Raw genomic sequence first — 18755 nt, forward strand, 5'->3', positions numbered from 1 at the left:
GTCGGGAGGCAGGAGAATAAACAAATGCCTTTGAAGTGAGTGCTTAAAAAGGAGGGGAAAATCTGAGCGAGAGAGAGAGAGAGAGAGAGAGAGAGAGAGAGAGAGAGAGAGAGAGAGAAAGGGGGCAGAGAGAGAGAGGGAGAGCATATCAGAAGGGAAAGAAAGAAAAGGAGGAGGAGAGAGAGAAAGACATGAAGCAGTTCATTTTGGTGAGCTGACACTTGAAAATGGAGAGATCTGATGCAAAGAGAGAATGAGAAAGTGATAGAAGGAGATCAGGAAAGAAAGTAGGAATGTGTTTGTACATGTCTATTTGTGTGTGCGTAAGTGTGAGTGTGTGTGTGTGTGTGTGTGTGTTTTTTGGATTTTGAGCGCTGCTTTCCAAGGCTAGCCCGGTGATGATGGGGTGCCAACACTAGCAGGCAGATGTCAAACAAGCACCATGCCGACGCACTACAGGCACACCTATCGAGCGAGGACACGCAGAGCGAGAGATGCTCCCGCAATGCCAACAAACACACAAAACACACGCAAGCCCCACTTCCTGGTGAAGAGTGGGCCAATTAAACATTGCCCGTACACAACAGGTTAGGTGATTAACCAAAGTGGAGATTAGGCACTAATTAGCGGAGGTGGCGTATTTATATGGTAGCTACGTTTTAGCGCTGCTCACCTCAGCACGGCGAGATGACTAGCGCAGTAAGTATTCCTAATTAGCCAGGGGAATGAGATGAGGGTTAAGGGTGGTTGTGTGTGTGCGTGTGTGTGTGTGTGTCTGGGGTTGGGGGGTTGGTGGAGTGTGTGTTTACAGTTTACTATGGCACACACACACACACACACACACACACACACACACACATACATACATATGCAGACATGTTAGGTTTATACAAACAGCTGTGGGAGTTAATCCCGTGTTAGCATCGGTGGCTAAGCAAACACAACGCTAAGAGTGGGAAATAGAGGGAGAGGGGCAGAGAGAGGGAGGAGTTGCATGCCCTACTCTTTCATGTTTTACTCCATCTCTCTATCTCTCCATCTCTTTGTCTCTTGGACTCTATTCTCTGTCCTTTCCTGTTCAGGTCTCTGAAGGGAACTCATCGAGTAGGGAGGATGTCTGAAGAGAAAGCATGAGGTCATCTGTGGTACAAACTGATAGCCCTGCATGCACACCACTACTTAAAGACTGGTCATTGACAAGGCCTCCGATTACAGTCGCTCTAATCGTGTGTCTCGTTGCACTGACCTTTACACCTCCGTCATTGTAGAAATCCCTCAGGTGTGTATAAAAAAAAACGCCTAGTATGCTTCAGTTGTTTCACACACACAAACACACACGCACGCACAAACACATGCACGCACACATTCACACACAAACACACTAATGCGGCTCACCTGTGCCGCTCGCAGTCCCCTGAAAGACAACACACACAGAGGCCCCAGACAACAGCCAAAGGCAGCTGGCTCCATCACCTAGCAACGGTCTGGCTGATAGATGACCCCAAAGATGGATAATTACCGTAAATCACACGAGCTCCGACACTAAGAGGGAGAATGGGAGGGGGGCGCGAGAGGGGAGAAAAGAGAGGAGGAGGGAGGGGGTGAAATAGTGAGTGATTGAGTGAGTGAGAGAAAGAAAGACAGAAAGGGAGAGAGTGTGTGTGAGAAAAGGAGAGAGAGAAAAGAAGGGTGAAAGAGAATGAGTGATTGAGTGAGAGAAGAGGGAGAGGGAGAGGGAAGAGAGATTGTGTGTGTGTGTGTGTGTGTGTGTGTGTGTGTGTGTGTGTGTGTGTGTGTGTGTGTGTGTGTGTGTGGGGAGGGGATAAAGAGGGTTAGGAGCTGGCTGAGCAGACATTAATGCACCTTGATGAGGCGTTGGGCTTCCCCTCACCCCAAACACACACACACACAGGGCCACTAAAGCTGCAGCCGCCTTTGCCACAGTAACCCGACACTGCTGGCCCCGCCCCGCTGCAGGGGCTGCCTGCTCGTCAAGAGCTTCACCTCGCTACACAGAGGCGCCAATCAAAGGGCCGACCCAAAAACATGCCAACCACGGGGGGAGGACGGACCATCCCAAAAACTCACACGAGTGTGGGGAGTGAACAGCAAACACACACATTTATCACAAAAAAACTCAGTTGTGTTTCACCAAAGTGAAAAAAGCTTATTGTTTTGTTTTGTTTCACAGGTTTGACAATTAAAGTTAAAATGTGTGCATGTTTGTGTGTGCAATCAGGACACAAGCCAAGCAGAAGTGCTCATTTTGTGCCCTTCTGGCGTCTGCCCCTCCCTCCCTCATCCCCACCTCTCTCTCTCTCTCTCTCCCTCTCTCTCTCTTTCTCTCTCTGGGAGACATCTGATATGTGGAGCTGTGATAGATTGACAGGTAATGAGAAGAGTGAAGAGGCGTTGGAGACAGGAGCAGGTGTTGTCCACAGTCTGCTTGGCTGGCTGTGAGATCTGCCACGTACTTCACTCTCACACACACACACACACACACACACATACACAAGGCCATCAGATACAACCCCTCACACAACACAGGCAACTGAGGAAGAGAGAGAGAGAGAGAGAGAGAGAGAGGAGAGAGAGAGAGAGATCAAGAATGTGGGAGAGTAAAGGAGAAAATCAGCAGAGTCCAACACAATACAGCTCACAGACACACGGATAGCTTACCGACATAACAAATGAGGAGGCGGCTACAAGCGAGGGGAGGGGAGGACTCGGCAGGAGAGAGACAGAGAGGGAGAAGAGAAGGAAAGACAGATAGAGAAAAAGAGAGGGGAGGTGTCAGAGAAGGAAAAAGGGAGAGAGAGAGGGATAGAGAGAGGGAGCGAAAGACGGGGAGGAAAGAGATGGATCTGAAAAAGTCCACGGCCGGTAAATAACAAGCGTCGGGGCTGTAACTAAAGTTGTCATGTGATCCCGTGGGGAGCGCTCCGACTTGGGAAGAAACAGGGTCTCACTTATAAATCCCCTCCAAGTTTACAGCGCTACACTAAGAGCTCAGTGGACGCCACAAATCAGAGCGGGACAGCCGCTGGACTGACAAGAGATTCCAGCATGTTCCTCAGAGGACACCTTTTATGCACACACAGACAGAGAGAGAGAGAGAGAGAGAGAACAAACAGCTTAACTAAAAGTTCACAGCACCATTTTACACTCAAAGAAGTGAACAACTTTGAGTGTAACAACTTAATTCTATTTTTCTCAATCTCGCATGTTCCAAACATACAGTATGTAGTTAACCCCTCACAGAAAGAGACAGTGAGGGCATCCTGATGCTTTGTATACATAAACAGGGGAATTTTTGTTTTTCTATAAGAGAAATGTTTTCATACTCGCATGAATATCGGCATCAGTTATATTGTTTTTCCACAGACCACCTGTGCAAGCCCATCCCCAAGTTTATGGTTAATCAATATTTAACAGGTTTTACCAGACTCCTCGCTTCCTAACGACCTTGCGCTGTCTTTGAAGTCGCATTAGCTCTCTTTCTTTTGACAAACGCTTTTGGATGGAGCCAGCCACCACCAGGCTGCTAGCCGTGCTAAAAAGAACTGGCACTATTTTAGAGAAGGGAAGGTAAAAAGACAGTTAAAAGGAGGGGGGGGGGGGATCAGTTTAAACCCCTGCCAGACGTCAACTGTCACACAACCTGTCTCACAGACCTAAGCGGAGACAGACGGCGTCAACTTAGAGAGACGCAAATGCCCACATCTACAGAGGGGAGAGAGAGAAATCAAGTCTGTCTTCCCGTATAATTTGCAGTAATCCTTCTGGGTTGGGTTGGAGGTGGAGGATGGGGGTGGGGGAGAGATAGTAATGTGTATGGCATATCTGCCTAATAGCATCAGTCAGTGGCAGGTTATAATCTCATATTTCAGGATGGTTTCCATCATGCGGATGACGACAGTGACAAAGAGGACCAGTACAATGTGTGATTACCTTTCTGTTTTTTTTTTTTTTTGCATCCCTGCATGACTTGAGTTCAGATAATGGAGGTGATTTGCTGTCGTTTTTTTCCCCAGTGAAAAAGAAAGATAACTTTGCTGAGTGTATGAGTGAGTGAGTAAGTGAGAGAGAGAGACTGGAAGAGAGAGAGAGAGAGAGAGAGAGAGAGAGAGAGAGAGAGAGAGAGAGAGACAACAGAATCATGCAGGCGAGACAAAAAAGTAAAAGAAGAAAAAGTTTAACCAAGGTATATTTTAAAACAAACTCTCTCTCTCTCTCTCTCTCACACCCACACACAATGTTTACTTAGGTGAAGAGGACGTTGGGCATTTGTAGGCCGTTCCATGTCAATTGGTGCATAACCATGTGTATTTGAATGGCAGTTAGTGAAGGTCATCCTTAGCCACCATAAAACATGACAATGAGCTCTTTAAGCAGCCGGGATGTGTGTGTGTGTGTGTGTGTGTGTGTGTGTGGGGGGTTCACATTCTCAGAAAACCGTTTGCATGCAGCACAAATAACAACATGGACGAATGGTAAGATGGACCAGCTGACAGATAGCTAGAGAAGATGGAGGGGCATGGAGAGAAAGAGAAAGAGAGAGAGAAAGAGACTAAACTGTCCTTGAGTTGTGGGAGTTGTAGATAGAGTGCGTCTCTTTTTGTGTGTGTAGAGTGTGTAGTGTGTAGTGTGTGTGTGTGTGTGTGTGTGTGTGTAGAGTGTGTGAGGGGTGTAAAGGGACAAAGGAGAGTGGAGGATCTTAATGAATCTGTAAATCAAGCGCTCGACAGCAGAAGACCCCCAAAGAGAATCACGTCACCGAAGGGATCAATGGAGCCGTTTACTAGAAGACGACAGAATGTCACACACACACACACACACATACACACACACAAAACATCGAACACACAGCATACCCACAGAATATACCTACACTAATATATACCTACACTAATGTATGCATACCCTGCCTAGCACCAGGGAGAGAGTGCACGAGCACGCACACACACACACACACACACACACACAGCGCTAGCTGCGTAAAAAAAAATGCAACAGCATTAACATACATACAAGAAAAATGTCTGATGTGGTGCGAGATGAATGCGATGGCAGGCTCTGCCGCTTTGCCTCCGCATACACTTGAACGCACTTACAGATACACAGATACCCATACACAGACATGCACATACATCTGATAAAAAACAACACACACACACACACACACAATCACCACAGAGGCAGAGACACATGCTCCACTATAATCTATTAAACTTGCCTCCCGACTGTCCCCTGGCTGGCTGGGCTGGGCTGGGCTGGGCTGAGCTGGGGCCCTAAGCAGGTCCCATCTCGGAGCTCAAATCCCCCCCCAGTCTAAATAATATTGGCCGTGATAAATGGCACCATAACTCTGATATCCACAATCAATCTCTGCTTTAAAGACACATCCATCTCCCGTAATGCTGATGGGGGAGTCAGTGGAACAGGACAGGGTGGTGGTGATGGAGGTGGGTGTGTGTGTGTGTGTGTGTGTGTGTGAGAGTGTGTGTGGAGGGCGGGGAGGGGGTGTGGGGACGACGTGACTGTTTTCCTGACCTCCTAGCAGGGGTTGGTGGGGCAGTGTGGGGGCAGTGTGGGGAGCTAAGGGGTGTGGAGCACTGAGTGATGTCTGTCAGCTCACATCTGGCTGCAAAAATAAATTAGGCTTATGAAGACAAATGAAAAGGGTCGTTCCGCCGAGCACCAGGGAGAGATGCACACAAAGAGGTGGCGGGGGAGGGAGAGAGAGAGAGATAGAGAGAGAGGGAAGGAGAAAAGAGGCTATTGATGTAGTCACGCTGCATGGGCCAGATCATTCCTTTTTCTTTTTCCAAATGTCTTTCACTCTCTAACTTCCCATTCTTTAATTCTTTATGTTCCTAAAATCACCTGCCTTAAAAATGCACACAGGTGGTGTGTGTGTGTGTGTGTGTGTGTGTGTGTGTGTGTGTGTGTGTGTGTGTGGGGCATAGTTGCCATGGGGAGAAAGATAGACATGCCACCTCTTCCAACTGGCGTGCATGCCTGTGTGTGTATGTGTGTGTGTGCTGCTGCTGGTGGTGGTAGAAGGGGGTGTTAGCTGAGAGGCTGGGCTGAACTATGTGTGACCCGTCTGAGGGGGCTAGAAGAGCCACAGAAGAGTGAAGATTTCCCTTAATGATCTACCCAACCTTTTAACACGGGCACACAGAAAATAAATGACACTCGCTCACCTCGACAAGCCCCCCCACCTCTTCTATCCCTTTCTCTCTCTCCCTCCCTCCCTCCCTCTCGCTCTCTCCCTCTCTTTCTCTCTGAGCCACCCCACTCTGCCCTAGGTCTGTATTTAATTATTAAACACATCCTAGTGTTTCCACTCAACCTTTTAGCTGCTCTGCGTTCAGGATGATCCCCGCCGCCCGATCAAATCATCCACCAATCAGTGGCCTCCTCCAGCCGGCAGGATTAAGGAACGCAACTTCCCACAGAAACTGAGATGGAGGCTCGCGGAGTGCCACTGGAGTCGCAGAGCAACAACGGGATATTCTTTTCTCCTCTCTCTCTCTCTCTTTCTCTCTTCCTATTCCTGCCTTCTTTGTCTAATGGGAGCGGGAGGATTAGCTTCCTGTTTGATCTTCACCTTATTCCAGCAGAAACTCCAGAGCAACTGACTGGAGGATCTGGTTCTAATTTCCTAGCTTGATGAAGAGAGAGAGATGACAGTCATGTCTGTGCAGGATTCACAGCTGTTGTGTTTCATTTTGTTTTGGGAGTTGTTGTTTGAGTTCAGGGGGACAAGCTTGTGACATAACCTGCCTGCCCCGTAAAAAAACAAACTCACAAATAAATAAACAAATCCAGGCTGGCTGTCTGTGCATGTACTGTATTGGAGAGTGGAGAGTGTGTGTGAAGCATACCAGCCTTCCGATGGCTTTGCCTTTCGTTTCCCTCCAGACAGCTAGCTTCAGCTAGCAGAAAGAAGGTTAAAGGAGAGGAAGCCCCAACATACACACACACACACACACACACACACACACACACACACACACAGACACACACACAAGATCGTTTATTGATTCTGAGGGCGACCGTTGCTGGGTTATCCGTCTGCCGTGCGGGGGGAGGCTGAGGTGTTTTATGTGTGTGTGTGTGTGTTTTTTGCTGGTTTAAGCAGACCTCAAAGACTGGGGTTCAACTGCCAGCCTGTGGCATTGCTAATACGTCTACCCACATCAAAACAGGTAACATGCAAAATCATGACCAGGTAGGGAGGGAGATCATGGTGGTGGGGCGAGACAACGGCAGCTAAACAAACTGAGGGGGACGCACTAAATGCACACAAAGAAGAAGATGAAACGGAGAGTAAACAAGTGGCGAATCAAACTGTTGCCGTCTTCGCCAGTCAGATGCCAAGTTTCCCAACGCCTCGACAGCAGGCAAAGAGTGGCAAACAGATAAATAAGTGAGAGCGACGAAGAAGTGGAGAAAAAAAACATGCACACACACATGCACACACACACACACACACACACACACACACACACACTCAGACACAAAAACATTGGCCCGAGGCGCTACACCACCTCAGCACAGACGCCTCTCTCTGTGTGTGTGTGTGTGTGTGTGTGTGGGTGTGTTGTTGGGGGGAGGAAGACAGAAAACATTACACAGCCTTTTTTTGGCAACAGGCAAAGCGAGGAAAAGAGAGGATAGGAGAGGAGAGGAGAGGAGGGGTAGGGAAGGGTTGAGGAGGAGGGGGTGAGAAAGAGTTAGGAGGGGAGCTGTGTCTCTATGTGGGCCTGAGAGAGACAGAGAAAGAAAGGGAGAGAGTAAAATGGAGTGAGAGAAAGACGAAGGGAAGAAGAGATAGAGAGAGAGAGAGAGAGAGAGAGAGAGAAAGAAAGAGAGAGAGAGAGAAAGAGAGAGACAGAGAGAGAGAGAAAGAAAGAGAAAGAGAGAGAGAGAAAGAGAGAGGGCGGTATGGAGGGGGAGAGGAGGTGGGGCTGTGTGGTTCAGTGCTGTGCTGGGCTGTGCGGTGGAATGAACTCTCCCAGGCTTTGTGGTGCATGTTTCCCAAGGCCCCCGCCTGGCCCCTTTGATAAATGACACATGTCATTCTGTCAGCCGGTGACACTGCAGCTGGGAGGCCCTGTGATGTATGGCTCTGCTGAAAAAGGAAATCAACTTTTTTTCCTCCTCTTCTTATTCTTCTTCTTCTTCTTCATCGGTGTCGTAGTAGTCTCTCTCTCTCTCTCTCTCTTTCTCTCTCACTCACTCACCCTCACCAGCTTTACTTGCTCCTCTTTCTTGGCCTGGACTGAGAGGGTGGCCTTTTTTAATATGAGGATTTAGGTTTCTCGTAGTCCTTCAGGGCCCTCCCCTCATTGCACGCATGCCCACACACATACACACACACACACACACACACATACACACACACCAGACCTCCCCAGGCCTCCCTGCTTGTAATGTGCAGGCCTGTAACCCGAGCGGAGCCAAAGCCATGTCTGCGATAAGACAGAGATTTATGACAAAGCGATGAGGTAAATAAAGAATGCCAATGAAGGTGTGTGTGTGTGTGGTGGGAAAACAGAAAAGAGGGTACACATTACGGTTTTTCCAGGTGATTCAGTGTCACTTTGGTATCTGTCTGTCAAATGTCTGTTTTTTAGGGACAGTGAGAGTTACTCACAAATGCACACACACACACACACACACACACACAGGGCCGAGGGGGTCGAGCTCGTCCAGGCTGCAGTCAGATGTTTGTAAAAAGAGACGGTAAAGGGGGTGACTTCATTCTCTGCCTGATGCCTGACATTTCACAGAGCCAGGACACTGCCCGGCGTAGCCAATCAGAGCGGCCCGGCCGAACAGGCACCGCCCCCACACACGAGAGCAAACGAAACGCCTGAGTGTGGACAACAAGCCTCCCACTGTCAGGCCTACCTCTCGCTCGCTCTCCCTCACACACACACACACACACTCATAAAGTCTGTGTCACTCACACACACACACACTCTTTCTCGCTCTCTCTGTAAAAATACACACATTTCCTCTCTCTCCGTAAGACATTCTTTCTCTTCACCCACTCACACTCTGTCTCTCCTCGTCCCTCCCTAACACACAAAAACACACACACACACACACACACACACACACACACAGTCTTCTTCAATCTCCCTCCCTATAATACACACATAATCTCCCTTGTGCGCACACACACACACACACACGGAGTCCTTCTCCTGTTCCTCCCACACAAGAGTCTTATCATCCACGTGGAGATGTAACTCTTGAAACCCTCTCGTCTGTGATTCAGCCGCGACACAAACCTTTGTCAGTGATGCCGCCTCCCTCTTCTCTCTCTCACACACACACACACACACACACACACACACACACACATACACACAGGCCACGGTCATTCCAGGAAGGAGGGAAAAAAAACATGTATTTCATGGGAGGCCTGACATTTTTGGACTGTCGACTGATTGATATGAAAGTGTGTGTGTGCGCATGTGTGCATGTGTGTGTGTGTGTGTGTTCACTGGAATGAGGAAAGTGGACAGACAGGAGGAGGAGGAGGGCGGGACGGAGGGAAGAGGTGTTGAGCGGGGAGGTGAGCCATCACATGTACCGTGTGTTTATTTAAGCCCATGGAACTCCAGTGGTTCAACAACACTGACCGTCCACTGAGGCTCTCCCCGACATTCAATGGGTTGCCAGTGGAGACGGAGAGAGAGAAAAACAAGCTGAGAGTGTGGAGAGAGAGAGAGAGAGAGAGAGAGAGAGAGAGAGAGAGAGAGAGAGAGGGGCTGAGCCACCTGGGGGTCGCGACCTGCCACTGACCCCATCAGATGTGCACCCGTGCTCCTAGCAAGCTGGGAAGGAGGCGGGAAAACGAGACATCATTAAGGGTGAGTGATGAGCGGCGGCCATGTTTGACCTCCCGCTTTTGTGGCTGTGGGCACCTCACTAGCTCCCGCGCTGATACACACACACACACACACACACACACACACACACACACACACACACACACACACACACACACACACACACACCACACATACACAGAGCCTTGAAAACTCCCATGAAACTCCAACATGATTGAAGACACTTAAACGTTTGCTTGTTTGTTTTTGAAATGACTGCTGCTCAGTAAAACTTCTCATGCTTCCATTTCTCACAAATAATGAAGAGAGACTATTGACTAATGTATTAACCACATTTTCATACGCAGCATTGCTTAAGAGTTCCTATTGGCAGGCAAATCACTATTCTTGTCTTGTCAAATGAGCCTTTATTGGCCGCCAGGTCCAGACATGTCTATTCAGACAGATACGAGGAAGTGGTTGATGCCAGACAAAAACAATATGGGTATGAGGTGCTCAAAGCTGGTCAGCGCACTCCAAAGACACCTCAGTGCCCTCACAGCAAAAGTGATTACATAACAGCGGGTCTTCAGGTCCGAGCGCCGCAGTTTACCACGAGAATGTGCTCGGGTAGCGCTGCGGGAGGATCTACCTGATTTAAGCCCAAATGACTCGATATGTCTAATGTCTCTGAAGATAGACACACACACACAAATGCACAAAAATGCACCACAACAAAAAACATGTGCACAATGTGCACATCATAAATACACCCCCAATGAATCCGAACACACACATCCACACACATCTACACACAGACACACTCACACAAGTCTACCCCACCATAAACTACCAACCCCAAACATCCATGCTCACACAAACATGCAGCTGTGGAGGTCATAGCTGAGTGTTTTTTTGTTAAACACACACACACACACACAAACCCACTCACACACACACACACACACACACACACACACACACAGTGGAAATACTTTCCTCTCTCCGTTTGTGGATTCACGGAGTCAGAGCGCTAGCTTGCATGCCCGTCTGAGCAGAGGTTCAATGTAAGACACTGCCTTAAGTCAGCCAGATCAAGTTAATATTTAATCCCTGCCCAATCCCAGCATCCATCTCCACAAAGGCCATTATCCCGCTCCGCTGTTTATTTTGATAACACACAAACGTTTGGAGAAAGAGGATGAAGCTGGCGCAGAGGTGATTTGCATGGGTGTATCATATTCTAAGGTCAGACAATAGCCAGGGGGCATCTTCTGTTGAGCAGACACTGAGAGAATGCCGTAGTGGAGGGAGAGAGGAGGGGAGGAAAAAAAAGAAAAGAAAGAATAGGGGAGAGAATAAAATGGCAGAGGGTAAGAGAGAGAGAGAGAGAGAGAGAGAGAGAGAGAGATTCTTTTAGAGGGTGAGAATGATTCCTGACGATATTCGATGGAAGTCCATGGCGAGGTCTGTTGATACAAGGAAACATGCAAATCAAGTGGAGGAAAAAACCAAACAAACTAACAGAAATGACGAGTTGGCCTGGAGTCCATCTACAAGAAGAAAACGCTACATCCCCTCCCCCAAAATGGCCTTCTAAAGCACGGTATCACAAAGCAATACTTTCAAAACACGTAAGTACTTAGTTCACACTCGTCCTATTATCCATCACTGCGCTGTAATTTCAAACTGCTCACCTACAGTAATAGGCTACTGTTTTCACACGAGTACCGACAACAACCACCAGGTGATTTTTATCGGGCCTGCGCTTAAAAATTGATCCTCAAATGAGTGTGTCTACAAAACCCATTTAGCCTCAACCAACACTCTACATTGTCTCCCATATTCTTTACCCCTCTCCCACCCCTCCTCATATTTTGTTCTCAACCGGCGCTATTCACCAAAAAAAAAAAAAAAAAAAAAAAAAAAAAGAGTCAGTGCAGAGTCGTGCCAATCGCGGCAGCAGTTTTCCAGTCATTCTGTGCTGCCACAGGAGCTTGCTGTGGCGTAAAGATAAAGTCAGATCAGTCATAGGCACAGCGAGGTCTCACTGCCGCTCCTGCTCTCCTCTCACCAGATCCCACATCTGACTATGGCATTAACAAATGCTAACTATGCTAACGTCGAGACAAATATCTCTCTCTCTCTCTCCGTGCACCCACCCATCTCCCACCTCCCTCTTGCCTTCTTTACCATTTTTTCTTTCATTGGAACACATGCTGGCATGCTGAGCTGGTCACCACTAAACCGGGAAACCGAGAGAGAGAGAGAGAGAGAGAGAGGGAGGGAGAGAGAGCAGGAGAAGGGGGAGTCCGCTCTGCAGATGTGTCAGAGCGAGTGAGCGGCCCAGCAGCTAATAAGCAGCCCAGCACACTGGCAAAGCCAAGCGTTCATTTTCTCACTCATTTAACTCAAACTAGCCGCTTTACCCATCGTGACAGATTAACTGTCCCGCGAGGGCGAATCTGGGGGGAAAGAAGACAGTAGGGTCGAGGAGAGATGAGGAAAAGAAGGGGGGGTGCAAAGATGATTTAGCCATTTTTCAGGCCTACGGTTCAGACCAAGGAAAGCAGAGCTTTTTTACTGCCACGTCATACATTTTACATAAAGCCCTGCTTAGGCAGTTATTTAAAAAAGATATAGTTGCTGACAATATCCCAAAATATAAAAAAAAATATATCTTGGAGGTCTGAGATGCCTGCGCATAAATACATATACAGCAACTACTGAGAGATTTTTGAGGTCATTCTACACACGAACGAAACCCTGCAATCAGCTGGCAAATCCTGAGCGGGTGACCGACTGAGGGCACATCCCAAACGCTGGTCTAATCGTGGCACGCTAGTCTACCACCCAGCGCCATAAATCAACAGGCGGAATAATTACTATTACGCCGCTCTATCGATTAGCATGCCAATGCTCATTTTTGGAGGCTACAGCTAGGGGCTAGCGGAGTGACAAGGGTAAAGTGTTATTTCTTTCACGCACAGACAGCTGGGCGAGGGAGGGGTGGGTTGGGGGTGTTTAGGGGAGGAGGAGGGCGAAACGCACCACTCCACCAGGCAGTAATTCTTAATTGACACCTGTCAAGATAATGGCCGCAGTCACAGCTGCTGCGGGAGAATTTGTCCGTCGTCCTGTTCATCTGTCAGCTCTAATACCCTTCCTGAAAACTGCACCCCCTCACTTCTGTCTTTCTCTCTCTCTCTCTCCACATACACACACACACACACCTCCTTCTCTCACATTTTCGCTCTCTCTTTTTCACACACACACACACACACACACACACACACACACATTCTCCCTCTCTCGTTCTTCTCTCTATTTCTCTCTCTCCCTCATGGCCTTTCCTCTTTCTCTTTCCTCCCTCTCCCTCTCTCCGTCATTGGCATCCCCTTCTGCCCCCTCCCTTTGCCCATGGCTGCTAATCTGCATGGGCCTTATGTTTAATGAGGTAAAATAGGGGTGCTTTCATGTAGAAAAAAAAAATTGCATTTTTAAGCAACATTTCCCTCTCCCGTTTCTTTTTCTTTTTTGCTTTGCCTCGCTCTCGCGTTGAAAAGCGGCTGATGGAAGATGAGAGAGATGACAGAGAGAGAAGGAGGGAGGGAAAGAGAGAGTGAGAGAGAGAGAGAGAAAATAGATACACACATGAAGGAGAGACAGCGAGCAAGGCGGAGAGAGAGAGAAATGTGTGTGTGTATGTGAGAGAGAGAGAGAAAAAAAAAAAGAGAGAGAGAGAGACAGAGCTGGAGTAAGCGCGAGTGAAAGAGAGTGGGGGTTAGAGGAGGAGCTCGCCGGGTCCCTGGGTGAAGCGTTGTTCCTCTGGAGAGGGCCCATCTCGTTTGTCTGTTTGTTTGTTGGCATCAAAGGAGTGCCTGGCGCTCTGTGTTCTGCCCATGCTAACTGATGTAATGAGTGGGTAAGCTACGTGTTTCTTCTGCGCCACGGCACTCAAATACTTATTAGACAAAATATTCCGTAATTGCTCATCTTTTATTAATGACAAGAAGATGTTAGATTTAGGTCTCAGAGACTTCCACTAACACTGTGGGGCCACTTAAAAATCGTACCAATTTAAGGAAAGCAAGCCGCACTGGAGATTGAATCCTTGATCAAATTTGGGACACATATGCACAGGCGCACGCAAACACACAAAGTTTTAATGACAAAGTCAATGATTAAGAAGTATTCCTCGAAAATAGCAAACATCATAAACTTCATCATCTCACTTTGATCATTACAAAGGAATTTACACAAATCATTTTGCAGAAATACCTCTATATGTGTTTGTAATAACTCAGCAATACATACACACTATACAATACACATTCACTAATAGCAGCAAAACATATGTCCAATTAGTTATTTAAATACTGTTACCAAGATCAGCAATTTAATGCTATTAGCAAAAACGTGTGTATCAAAAATATTACAACAAGCTGAAAAATAATATACTTGATTTTTTTAATTTTAAATGCCATTTAAAAGTTGTTTACGAACATGTCTAAATTAAAACTATTTATTGCAGATTTTTAACAACCACCTCCCGCTTCTTATTTTCTAGTGATTTGGCTCCGCAAAAGTGTGCAATTATGTGTGTGAGAATGTGTGTGTGCGTGCACGTATATGTGTGTGTGAGAGAGAGTGTTTGAGTGTGTGATCAAGAGAATAAGCCGGCATGTGTTTATGTGTGTGTGTGTGTTTCTGTGCATGTGTAGGAGTAGTGTGTGTTTTCACAGTGCAGGAAAGGTGAGGATACTGATGGTAAAAGCCTATCCTGAGGCCAGTTCAGTAGGAATGACTGGACACCAGGGAGGTCGGGGGTTGTATTTATTTTCCTGCCGATATATATAGCATGGCTATCTCTATCGACACACAGAATAAAAAAATAAGATCATTTAGTATTCTATTCTTTTTTTTTAACATGAGTGTCCTTTCTATCACGTATAAATACAAACACATGCACACACCACACGCTACACACAAACACACTATGAGGTGGTAAGGGGACTATAGTCATGTGAAAGACAGAAAGGAGACTGTTCGACCCTTGACTGGCACAATTCCCACATGCAAATTTAACTATTAGTTTCAGAGTGAGGCACAGGAGCAAAACTGGCTATCGACGAAATGGATCGATGTCACCTGCTAACGACACAAGCGGTCCAATTAGTGTAACCTCTACTGAGGCTCTGGGAAGGGAGAGCCTGATCGCTTAACACACACACACACACACACACACACACACACACACAGTTTTTCACTGTGGCTACCTGCTAACTATTGTTAAAAATGTTACTGAGACCAGTTTAAGTTCTTGTCAGATTTTCGGTTTGTAGGGACATTTAATTTAGGCCTGTGCTGTTGTGAGGTAAAAAACAGGACTTCAGTCCAAATTACACAACAGAGAGAGCTCAACTGTCTTGGTTTTGTTAAAAAACTGAGAGAAAAAGATATGAAAAACTTTGTCAAACAAAAGCTTGAAATCAGACCTAGATAATTCCAGTGTAAGCAACACACACACACACACACACACACACAAATAAAATAAAACAGTTCTGAACGTGCAGTGTATTCAAAACATTTTCCCCTACATTAAAAACTAAATGAACAGAAAAGGTTTCCGTCATATGGTGGACCCACTATTGCTGTTGATTTAGAGGTTTGCACATAAATCATAGTATGCTGATTATTTACAGACCTGAATATCACATAACAGCATCACCAACGAGCTGCACAAAGGTCGCTATGTAATCTTAGCTACCCTGGGCAAGCACAGCCATTAATCCCAGGTCAGTGGTATACTTAACCATTCCAAATATAAAATTTTACCCCACACAACTTTCAAAAAGAGTTCCCCCCATTGAGAAGAAAGTGTTTTGACTTGAGCCCACATTTCAGTGAGTCTTGACAAAACCTACTGAACAAATATTTTTTTAAAACCCTAAAAAAAACCAAAGATGTAAACTCATTTGCAATAAATTATATTTAAGTGTGTTTAACCCAGAAAGATCTGGGCTTTTTACGATAAATAAATATCATTTCATTGTTTAAGAAGAGCGGGGATTTTTTTATTATCATAATTCGCCTAGAGAAAATGGGTATCAGAGAGCACAAAAACAAAAGTTGAAACACAGCTGGAAATATGAAATGTGGAAATATGAAAGAATATATGACTAAGAAGGTGGAGAAGAAAATGATGAGGCCATTTTTTCGCAGCCGAGCGAGAGGGAGAAGTGGCGACACAGCTGAATTCGGTTCCCACTTTCGGGGCTTTATTACGTCGTTAAAAGCGGGGGGATTAGCGAGGTCATTAGCCGGCATTGTCTCCCTGACATGATTAGTCAGGTAGCAAAGTCCATTTGTCACCTGCACAGGCAAATTGAGTTGATCCTGCACTAGGGGCTATGGGAACTGAATAATATCAACTTGATTACATCGAGGCAGCTGTGGACCTGACACCTTACTGAATTTGTCAGCATTAATCGTTAGAGCATGTCACAAATCCATCAGCTTTACAGATAATTAGTGAGGGCGTCTTCTAATGAACATCAGAGCGGAAACCTTACCTTATCTATAATAATGGAGAACCCTCTTTCCACCGGAGGTTGTTCTTGTTGTTTTGGCATAAGACTAGTTTCATGATATAATGTCACATACAGCTAAAGATGACTATTTCTACATTGCATAGCACTCTCTCTTGCAGCATGCACTGGCTCACGCAAGCGTGCACACACACACACACACACACACACACACACACACTGTGCAGCTCAGTCAAAACAAAACATGCACACAATACACAAGAAACACAAAACAATATAATGTATAAATATGAATGTATGCAATCTTTCGATAAGCGCGAAGTGTAGAAGAAGCACTGAAAGCAGGACATAAAAGAGCTGTATAGAAGTACAAAATTATATAAAAATCAACACCAAATGTGCCACCATTGGCACCAAGAATGATAGAATTGCCCTTTCAAGGACCAGATCATGCTGGACTATCGGCCGGAATCAACATGTTTTTTGGGGTCTTCACACTACGGAAGAGGCAGAGTGAAGCCTGCATCCATGATAGGGTGATGAACTCCCTCAACTGTTTAGGCCGAGCTACTCTTCCCAAGACTTCTCTCTGGGTGAGGAGCCTGGGTCTCTTTACTAAACTCTGGCAATGCACCCCCTCTCCCAAAAAGTCTTTCAACTGGTTAACTACTATCTCTCCAAATCAGCTTTTGCTCAATAAGTCACCTTGTCCACTACCATCGAAAAGTTGCGAGCTAGTTTAACACCACGCTTCCACCAACAACACACTCATTGTAAAGTTAGGTTGCTGCTGCTGCTGCTGTTGGTGCTGCCCCCCACCACTGTGTTAACTGTCATGATAATGCAAGAATGGAAACACTCTTGGGCTGCCAGCTCCTGATTGACCATTACGGCCAATGATGTATACGCCTGTCAAAAGTGAGACAAATAGATCAATACGAGTGCGTGGAGGGGGGTCACGATGACGGCATGTTTCCATGTAGGAGCTGCCAGGCCAGATTACCGTGGCCCATCACACCTCTGTCAACCTCCAAACCTTTCCAAACTCGTGTGAGAGCAAAGACCATTAAAATCTCTCGCCGTTTTTTTTTTTTTTTTTTTTGTTGACTTAGCTAGGAATCTTGCGTCATAATCCCCACCACTAAGGTTTCTGATGACATGTTGATATTTACTTTGTGTGTGTGCTTTATTTATGGCCACAGTTAGTTTCAATGGTGGATGTGTGGGAGCACTAACAGTGGGAGCGATGTACATATTTAGGCCGATGCCGGCGTACAGTTATTCCTCGCTAACCCATCAGAGTCACGTATTTAAAATGATAAACCTGCGGAGTTCAAAGTCTTTCGCTGCCTGGCCTCCCGTACAGCCTGCTCTTCGTCTCATATTTCAAAATCTCTTTAAAATTCTATAACTGTCTTTTGTTCATTCCAGTTGTTAATGCCTAACTTCAAAGGCTGAAGCTCATTAGTCGAGAGGTAGAAATCCCTGTCACTCATTTACATTTGTTAAAGGGGGCTGAGAGAGCGAGCGGCGAGTGAGGGGGAGTCTTCAAGTCCAAATCACTAGACCTCAACCTTGATAGTCTTCTTGAGTCAAAGTCTGGTTTTGTTAATGTTGCGAGCTAGTAAACACGACTCGGTCCCATGACCAGAAGAATGTGAGTCAAGTGCTCCCTTGAGTGGCATGTACAAAATGGGATGAGAGAGGGTCAAATTCTGATTTTCGAGAGTTGTACCCTAAGTCTGTTAATCAGGCAAGCTGGGGGTTGTTAATAAGCTCTACATAATTAGGATTTGACTGGTTTCCATTATCCTAGAAATCCTCTGCGTCTCCTTTCACATCCGTTTCTTCCTCTCTCTTTCACTCTCCAATTTTCCTCAAAATTGGATGTGAGGATTTCTCTTTTTGAGCAACTTTTCTTCTTCTCTTTTTTCTCCTTCTTTAAGAGGGGTGGGGGTGGAGAGTTGTCCTTTGAGTGGCTAAAGCTGTCAGGAGCATGCGTGTCTCCATGGGGAGATTTATTGATGTTTATCAGGGATGAATAGATCAAAGGCTGCCACATGACGGGCGATCAATCACGCATCAAATCAAGGATGGCAATCCTCTAATAAAACAGAAAAGAAAGAGAACCAGCTCACGCCAGTTTTTCTCTCCATTTTCTTCCCATTTCTTTGCCTCTCTCCCATAGTCTCTGATTTAATTATTCATTATTACTCTTGTCTATAACGCTGCAATAAGCCTTGATAGAGGCCCTAGTTCCAGTTAACGTTTTCTCTTCATATTTGTCTGGTTAAGCGACTCAAATAAACATGTCAGAATTCAAAATCAATAGACTTTTAGGCTACTAGTA

General features: G+C 46.3%; 1 protein-coding gene across 3 annotated transcripts in view; it reads right to left on the reverse strand.

The window, feature by feature from the left end:
* LOC125305569 (teashirt homolog 1-like) overlaps positions 1 to 18755 on the reverse strand; it is a 33421-nt gene that overhangs the window by 11616 nt on the left and 3050 nt on the right. The window lies entirely within an intron of this gene.

The sequence above is a fragment of the Alosa alosa genome, chromosome 13, assembly GCF_017589495.1.
Source record: "Alosa alosa isolate M-15738 ecotype Scorff River chromosome 13, AALO_Geno_1.1, whole genome shotgun sequence".
NCBI lineage: Eukaryota > Metazoa > Chordata > Actinopteri > Clupeiformes > Clupeidae > Alosa > Alosa alosa.